This window comes from Colius striatus, chromosome 3 (genome assembly GCF_028858725.1).
Source record: "Colius striatus isolate bColStr4 chromosome 3, bColStr4.1.hap1, whole genome shotgun sequence".
In the NCBI taxonomy this organism is placed as follows: Eukaryota; Metazoa; Chordata; class Aves; order Coliiformes; family Coliidae; genus Colius; species Colius striatus.
The window spans coordinates 30,096,659-30,106,865 of record NC_084761.1 but is presented as its reverse complement, the minus strand read 5'-3'; positions in this window follow the sequence as shown (position 1 = coordinate 30,106,865).

Below are 10,207 nucleotides of genomic sequence, written 5' to 3'. Positions count from 1 at the left end.
TATAATCCATAATTTTTATGAACCTGTGCCCTCTGCAGATGGGTGGTTTTAACACACGACCCCCCCACCACACACAGATAGAGCTCAGTCTGCCCTCAGAGGTGGCAGCAGTGGCAGATAGAGGTGGCTTCCTGCCACACAGGTGCCTGCTTCCCAAAGTGGGTCATTCTGATTGGCCACCGGCAACCTTTCAAAAGGGAAATGGGAAGCTGACTACCAGCCCCACAAAATGGCACCTCAGGCGTGACAGGGGTTGAAGCGGAAAGCAGCCCTACAGCAGCAGCAGCAAAGTGAAGAGTTGTTTGTAAATTTGTCTACAGGTTTAGTAATTTTATTCAGGAGCTTATATTGTTCAGCAGAAATGGCCCACCAAAGTCGAGTTCAGATTCAATTTTGGCTCATACTCTCGTTTTATAAGATTTTGATTAATTTTCCTGAACTTCAGTAAATGGGGTAACTTTGATTCAGGAGACCAAAAGCAAATACAATCTTTCTGTACAGGTTTTGGACTAGGTTTCAAGGTATCTGTGCTCAAGCAGCTGTAGAGAGAACAAGAAATAATCCTCTTTATACTGCTTCACAAAGACATTTCGTAATAGCAGTTTTCCCCTGGAGCAAATTAGTTGAAAAAGGGACAAGGCCATAGTTTGCACGGGGAGTGTGCATAATGGAGCTGCCACCTCAAGGTACACTGAAAAGGCACTTAGGAATTGTGGTTTTTGTGAGTGCTTTTCTTGTGGTAATGTGAATCAGCACTATTTCCTGTACAGTACTGTCATATGAAGCCACAGTTCATCTTTGAAGAATAGAGAACTGCAGATTCAATGTTTTCTTCATCAAAAGCTCTCCCTCACAGGCCACAATTTTTTCCTAAGGATATGTAATGCCAGTCTAACATCTACAGGAAGAAGCACTATGCCTTCTCTAGACTAAATAGGTGTGATTTTTTTTTTTCCTTTTCCCCAATTCATCTAGCCAGAGAAACTAAGACAATATGGATTTTTCCCTGGTTAAATATCCTGTGCATTGTCTTCCTGACACATTGGACCTTAGATAAGTTTATACCATAAAGAACGTAACTTTGTGTTACTGAAAAGCTGGTAGAATGGAATGAGAAACTCTTGTATACAAGAAACAAAAATCCAATGTAAAAGTTAATGATCTGAATCCTTGTCATTACAAAAAGACACCTGGCAGAAGTATCTTCTTCACTCATTATTCTTTGTTTTCAAAAGTGAGTCTCTAGCAATCATAATTAGAGGTGAAACAGAAATTGGAAAATTTGTGAATAATTTGTACGGAAAATTAAATTTCATTATATGCAACATTTTTCAATGCTGCTAGGTATGGGTTGCTTTGACTTATATCTACCCTCTCAGCCATAGTACTATTTTCCCACTATTGCTATAGTCACTTTCTTTGACATGCATCTTCACATCATTCATCCCTACAGCTTCCTCCAAAGTTCCTATTTCTAGTCATGGTTACTTTTTGTTTGGTTAATTGTTTGGGTTTTGGGTTTTTAGAGTTTTTTTGACAGAGAGAGAGAAAGAAGATACATTTATCAGCATAACTTTATACATCATTAACTATAGCATGCTAAAATCTATCAGTTTTCAAATAGTCAGTTTAGCATGTGCTAAGCTAGCCCTGCACCTGAAGGTATCTCTTCCTACTTCCTTGATATTGTTAATTGTGTGTTATCTTTTTTATCAGTTCATTAATGTATTTACCATCTATTGTCTGTATCCATTTTGTATGTGGAAACTGTGAACTTATCTGTTACACTCTGGCAGATATATATAAAAAAAATTAAACCATTATTTTGTAACATATAACTCATCCTTTTCCTATCAGAATTAAATTCACAATACAGGACATGAAATCTTGCAGAGTATTTGCTTTGCAAACTCTCCCTTAAAGATGGAAAAAGTCAAGCTGACCCTTTTGCTGTCTAAACACATACTGCATGTTAATCTTTGGGGAAGTACCAAACTAGTCACTGCACTGTTTGTGGTGAAAGTAATTTTTTTTCCTCTGTGTTCTCAATGATCTTGAATGGAAAAAGAAAATGGACTGTGATACGAAGTAGTATTGTGCATTTGTTTTGATCATCCAACACTTTCTTCATATCAGTTATCAGCTGTCCAATCCACTATGTACAAATGTTGAAACATTAAAGCATCATACCTTCTCAAGTGTATTTATCTTAATCAGATTTAAAAGATCTAAGTTATAAGTCCACATAGGACAGTAAATTATTAATACTGACACACAAAATCACCTCATTATACGTTTCAAAATGTATGAAGAAATATTTTTAAAGTAAATTACATCAATAAGTCACGTCAGTGATCCAAGAGACTTTAAGGAAAGATTGATTGCTCCCCACTTAAGCCACTCTCAGTTTTCTTGTTTCCTCTCTCAAATTTCCTCAACTTAGAGTAAAAGATGAAAAGAAAGAAGCTACATAACAGCAAATTAAATCCTTGCCAATCCCTTGAGTAGATTAAGAAGATATTTCACAACACACTGTACATGTGACTGGAAAATGATATTGATTTTTGTGCTGAAAATTATTGATAACTTTTTTTTTTTCTTCCTCCCTTTTTTTAATAGAGATAAGTACTAAGGCTATTCCTGGAAGAATATCATTAATGATATTAATGGTCTCTCCAGTCCACTAATTTCCCTTTCAACAAAAGCTACTACTGTCTCCAATTTTTAACCCAAAATAAAGTTCTTGCTGTAACAATCTTTTTTCCTCCAAGTTAGTTAATAATTTTATCATACAGTTATCAAATTATAAACTTTGCTAAGGTCAGAATAAATGGCATCTACAGCACTTTCTTTAGTAAATCAGCCACCATTAAAGAAATAAATAATTTTATAAACTGATGGAGAATTTTATCTCACTTTCCTTTTACTACAAAAAACTGTAAAGCTTCGTATTTTTTAAGATCAAGCTTAAAAAACCGCAGCTGTCAGGACCATGCTTTCTCCTTTCTCTAAATAGAGAAATTCATTATTTTTATTAAAAATTCTTGCTACAATATCTACAATTTTATGTTACACTTGTCTAGACTTTTGAACACAGTTTAGACTTACATTGGATATACTTGCCATACTTTTTTCCCATTAACCATCCTACTTGAGCTAATAGTCAATATTACTCTCCTATTTAAAACATTTTACTTGGGCTTTGGCCAGTATATCCAGTGAATAAATTATCTTCAAAGTCTTTCTCATTGCTACAAAGGCATTAGTGCATATTTTCTAATTCTTTTATTAGACAAGACAACTTTGGTACTTGCTACATACTGCTTTACTAACTTGACTTTCCGCAGTTCTTAATTTCTGTCTGAACTATCTAAGATTCTTTGGCTAGTGACTCTGTTAAACCACTTTCAAAGGTTTTCTGTTTTCTTCTACTATTCTTTTACTTCATCTACTTACGGTTTGCACTGCTTACCCTGGATTTGGGATTTTTACACCTCTGACTGAAATTGTATTCAAACCTCTCCATCTCTGAACCTTTGATAAGTACATTTTGGTTAGCTTCCCTGAGCCAACCTTCTGATTGCTGGTAGGGTGTGCTTTGAAATGGAAAAGTTTTAAAGATCTTATTGTGGGTTAACCCTGGTAGGCAGCTTGCTCACTCCCCACCAGTGGGATGGGGAAGAGAATGGGAAGGGCAAATGTGAGAAACTTGTGTGTTTTTAACAGGCAAAGCAAATACAGTGTGTGCAAGCAAAACAAAACCAAGGAATTAATTCACTATTTCCCATTGTCAGACAAGTGCTTAGCCATTTTCAGGAAAGCAGGACTCCATGATGTGTAATAGTTACTTATGAGGACCCCAGAAAATTTAGAACATCCCTCCTTCCGTCTCCTTTCCCACAGCTTTTATTGGTGAACATGATGTAACCTGGTCTGGGATACCTCTTTGGTCACTTGGGGTCAGCAGTCTTTCCCAAACACCTTGACACTGTGCAAGCACTCTTTCAGCAATAGCCAAAACAACCTTTACTTACCAACATGGTTTTGGTCATAAATCTAAAACCTAGGATCAGACAGCTAGCATGAAAAAGATTACCATCATCCCAGCCAGACCCAGTACAGATCTCTTTTCTCTCACAATTCATTCTAAACTAAATCCACATAGTTTTCTCTTTGGATTCTTTTTATGCAACTATCCTTCTATAGTCTATCTTTGCTATATTACAAAGATCCTTTACAGTGTTAATTGGCTATGGATAAAAACACACAGCATTACATGGACATCAAACTACTGTAAGATGAATAGCATGTTCGTCTTCCATAATCTAACACACAGGATCCATCATAGGTTTCTACAGAAGCACAAAATCACATGCAAAGTAATATTTCTAACACTACTTTCAGAAATGAATGCCAAAAAGGACAACTTAAATTCAAGTATTACAGAATACAGAATGTTTTGAGGAGTAGCTAACTATTCCAGTTATAACTGGTGGAAAGCATGGATAAAAAGAACTCTAAAAATTGAATCATTGGGAAAGTTCCACTCCTTCCCTTTGTCCTAAGTATTGTTTGAATATACACTGCAATAAGTAATAGCAATTTGGCAAATTTTTATGTATTTATACATATACAGACACACAAATTATAATCCTAAATATTAAAGGATGTTGAAAAGCTTTCAAAAGAGTATTTGGTATTGTTGACATTTAAGAAGAGTTTACACATTACTTCAATTGTAGAAGGATCTCTTTTGTAACTGTAGCATGCTGGGAATTCAAATACACCTTCATCGTTTACCAGCTGACAGCATGGCTTCAGGAGGTTCTAGTGGAGATTAAGTCTGTCATTTGTACAATTTTTTACAAAATCCCATTTACACACTGTTGCTAAGCAAGTTACTTGCAGTATCCTGGGTATGATACACTGGGGCTGTGCATGAGATGAATGCCCAAATATGCTCCATTTTGGGGTACACACTGAGTTAGAATGAGGAACCGTGCAGAAAACACCTCTAGGTTTCCTGTCCAAGGAAGATATAGAAATATAGGCTTAGGTGAAGAGGGAGAAAAAAAAAAAAAAAGGAATGGAAAAACCTCATGTAAACCCAGATATTGTTGTGATTCAAAGTCAGAACAGGGCAATTTCATTATTGATTTCTCTATCCTTCTGAAATTGTGGTGTTGCAATCTTTAACAAATATAAGACAATGCAGGATCTCCATAAGGATGAAGTCCAACAGCTTTAAATGGATATGAAAAAAATTATGTAGGCATCGGCATGAAAAAAAGAAAGATTCTTTGATGTGTGTCATCTTTTCACTTTAGCAATTAAAATGGCTTTTGAACCTCTCTGGAATTTAATTTAAGCCCAAAGAGTATTAAATTGTGCAATCCTTTGCAGATAGTCCCATGTTAACACAAACAAGGTCATAAGGATCAACAGGCTTCGATACAATGGTAATTTGAGTTTTCAAATATATAAACTTAATTCTCCTTATTTAGGGGATTTATTTTTATTTTTTTAATTAGGTTAATAATCAAGGGTTGTTTGGTGTTTGTTAACATCTTTTTACACAAACACAAGCAGGGAGAGAAAGTAACTGGTTTTTAATGTATGAAAACACATGAACGGGAACACATGTCCTGAAATAGCTTTGTTGAAAATGTTGTCTGAAGGATTCTGTATGGAAAACATTTTCCTATTAAAAAAAGAAAAAGTGGTATTCTGGCCTTAATAATAATTATGCTGACATATCTGCACTTAAATGATATCTGCTCACACATCTTTCTTAAATATGTGACTACTTAGAATGTGTGACACTATTTGAGCATGACAATTAATAGAATGGACCTTAAATTATTTAAAAGATCATTATACTATGTTATGATGTTACATCAGGAATTACACTGCATATATATATGAAATAGCAAGTGCAATTTTTCCAGTTGTAGGTAGACACTGAAAGTTTTGCTAATAAATATTTCTAAAGATTTCTAAGATTCCTAAAAAGGCACTATATCTAATAAGAATCAAATAGTTTAATGTGTTTTGACAGCAATAGTATTCTGCATCTATTAGCTATCACTGTTGATATTATTCTATCATTCCATTTTGAGAGAAAGTTGTGTTGTAAACCATATGCAAAACAAAAATACATATTTGTGTCCTTGCTACATACAGAACAAGACCTTCAATAGGAGAAAAAATATCTCATGACAGTATACTATTGTTATATTTCACACACACATGCATACACACACGTACAGGGATGCAAATATACCTCTTTCTTTGCTTCTTAACTGTTTTAACATATAGCATTGTATTTTACCACTGGTAGCAGTGATGTACTAAATCAGATTTAGCTAACAGGTGCTCTCCAGACTGTGGACAATTACATCATAAAAATGTATTACAGTGCTCACTCTTGGGAGTAAAGACTTTTGCTATAATACTGAATTGTATTATATGAAGTGGAATTTCTAATGGACTTCAGCAGACCTGGTGGCTCGAATTCATAGTGATATATTGGGGGTAGCACCACAGAAGAAAATCTCATAGGAAAGAGGTAATTTATGTAGTAGAAACATTTATGCTTTCCACTGCATATATTTACAACAATAAATCAATTGGACAACATGTTTCCAGTTTGCATTTGCAATAAGCATTTCTAACTGTTAACATTGCAGATTTTTTTTTCATTATGTAGTTTCATTATCCACTCATACTTCTGAAAAAATGAGAAAATGGAAGAACACACAGAGCTGGCAGATTTAAATGGCTCTTAGAGAAGTACTTCAACATTAAAAATGATCAAGAGTAAATTGTTTATACAACCTTTCCTTTCACCATCTTCGCCAACAAATACTATTAGTAAAGGAGTCACGTAAATCCACTTAAACTTAATTCTGGAAAGGAGGGAAAGAATTTCCTTGCAAATTTATATTTTATTAAGAGCTCTCTTTGTAGCCAGGCTTTCATGGATTTTGCTTTTGTTTCTAAACCTAATGTTACAGATGAGTAAAATGACATTTCCAAGAGATCAGTAGCATTAGTTCCCTTGCTGAGATTCATGATCTTTAGCAAGAATTTTAAATACCTAGCAAAAAAATTTTTATATTATGCGGTTTTAAAGATACACAGAATTTCTTTAGTGATTCATTTGATCAGACATAATTGCATGTCCCTTGCTTTTCAATTATGTCATGTTTTGTAAATGACTGCAATAAATCTTAAAATTGCATTGATCTTAAAAATTAGGTCTCACGTCCAAAGGTGATTCAAAATTTTCTCCATAGATCTTAGTGGAAAATCTCCTTTGCAGAGCTGTTACTATAGCTAAGGTCCAGTCTACCATGTCCTACCTGTAATCCTCTCCTTATTGCATGCACTTTACATCTACTTTTTACATACACTTTACATCAACTTTTTACATACTTAGATACTCTTGTGTCTTTTGTGTTGCATTCATTCACAATTCTTTATTATGTCCAATGCTTATTTGTTGCATTGGACTATGAGAATTGTGAGGGCTTCCAATATTACTTGCACTCTCTCCTATAAGTCATGCAAGGAGTTCTAATGTAAGTAACTGATGACAACAAATATGTTATGTCCCACACTTCTACTTATGCTGTAACAATACAGATAACAGATAATAACTGTTTACAGTTATGAAGGGTCTAGCAATGTTATCTTTGATTTTATTGCAGGTGCTTCACAAATAACCATTTATGTCCAATAGTAAAATAAGTTAAACAAAGTTGTTTCCTTTTGTCAAGCAATTACCAAGATTCAGACAACTTTGGGTGATGCAGAAGCAACACAATACCCAATTTTTAGAAGTATACTCTAAAGGTCAGGTAGGGAAGATGAGCTCTATAAGAATATCAGTAGTGACAGCTCTCCATCTAGTCTCTTACACCATAATGCAAGCAACAAACCAGAAATCCTCAGTCTTCTAAGAGTGATCTTCCTCTCAAAAGACTATTTGTCATCAGAAACTTTCATGCTCTTCTTAGCCACAGAACATCTATTTGGCATTTTATGTGTACTACCATCTTCAATAATTTGACCAAAAAAAAAAAAAGTAATTAGAGGTAGAAACAAGACAGAACACCAACTCAAAATGACAGTCTCCTCAGCCCCTCACACATTTTTTGGTGCACTGTCACTCCTGCTAGATAGTTTAACCAGACTGGGTTTAAAACTATTCATTAGAAGCTGTCACTAAACTATACTTTCAATTATGTGCTGAAAATTCCTGTCTGTTTTATCAAAATCTTTTTTATTTCTACATTTTTCTCATCTTTGTGTATTTATACCAAGCTTCACCTGGCTTGAGGCTCTCCTATCAGCCATCCTCACTAGCTACATGGCTCGTATGTAGCAGGAGAAGTCCACCCGTGCACAGAAATGATCACTTGCAGCTTGCTTTCATTCCAGAGTCACTCAAGCATCCAGCAGCTTCAGTTACAATGATCTGGAGCTTCCCGCTTCAGCTGACGTTTTGTCAAGTGCTTTCCCTGAAATGGTATAATCATCATTTTTTCAAGCAAGGCTTGTGTCCCCAAAGGATAAGCTTGATTTCTAAACCATTCACCCCCATGTAACAGTCTGCAGTATTCCAACTATCTCTTGATTAGTTCATGAGAGGCACATTAAAAAATATGCTTTAGCGTGCTTCAAGAGTCTTGTTTTGCAGAATTTATTTGCTTGGGATTATTGCCTAGATAAGAATCCCAGAATACCACTTTATGGAAAAATCCTAAACTTTAAAATCTGTGTCTGCTGGGTAGGTGGCAACACAGATGTTGCTACTTCAGTGAAGAGTCACCAGTTTGGTTTTCTATGCATACTATGCATAGTATTTTTTTTTTCAAAGGCAGCTCTTGTGGCAGTAAAAAAAAAAAAAGGATTAACATCAGTGAACTATGTTGATTAGTAGCAACTGAAAACCTGTCCACTCATTTGGAAAGGAGTGAATCATTGGTCACAAGAACATTTTAAGCAAAACACAAAGATGTTATAAGCAAGAGAAAATCACCACAGCATTCTGCAAAACGATGTTGCAGTATTTTACATACTTTTGTATCTTGCTATTACTTTGTTACTTTTCCCATTACTCTATTCATTCCCTTTATTAGCAAATTTCAATTCCTTATCACTATTTAATACTTACCATAATAAAAAAGTAATTTTGAGAACAAAGCTAGAAAATATCAGAGTTGCAGAAAACTGAAAACATTGGCAGAAAAGAAGCTGTTACAGAGCTGTAATTACTTTCTCTCTTCTGCTTTTTCTACAATGGTTTAAGCCTTCTTGTGAAAGCTGAATATTTTTTTTTTCTGATGAAGTGTTGGCTATCTTAATGTTATTAAATATTGAATATGCTTTTCATTTCTGTTTACTATGTTTCAGTGAACCACATGCTAAAAATCTTATCAGTTAGCACAAGTTAAGAAAGAGGACACTCCTTTGCAGTCCTTATGAGTTTCTGGAAAGGAGAAGGCATCACGCAGCTGGAAATTTTTCAGCCTCCCAGAAATCAACTACTAATACAGTAGCACATGCTAGCTGAAAAAATTTTTTTAAAAGGAAGATTTTTCTTTAAAATGCTGACTTACAGGAACTTAAAAATTGCCCAAGGAGCATATAATTTTCATCAGTAATATTACATAGCATAGGAGGGAAGTTTTCTGGCTTTCCCTCTCCCATTGACAGCCTTGAAGGATGACTGGTTGGAGGACTGCTTCTGAAGGAAGCAGAGAATAGCTCTCTTGATAATTTGTAGCTGCTACAATTTCATAACATTCTACAGAAAAATATATTAACTTTAAAGTTTTGGTTATTATTCTCCAGACTGTGTCTCTTACATAATTTCTGTGTTTACCCACATTTATTCAATGTCTGCTTTCTCTAGTGGAAACTGTTTTTACCTGTTTGTCATGAAAAGCTCATTGGTGATTTACTTATTAATCTATGAATCATAACTGTATTTCAGTCTCTTTCTATGTTCAGGTTTCCTTATATCATTTAATATCAAACTGTATTATATAACAACAGGTCTAAAACTACTGATGTTGAAAATTAATGAAAATATTTAAAATATCTCTCAGTTGGTCATAACTTCATCTAAAGTTCATGTATCATTTTAAAACTCAACTACCAGGGAATTCAACTGTTCTTATGAGAGTCATACATATCA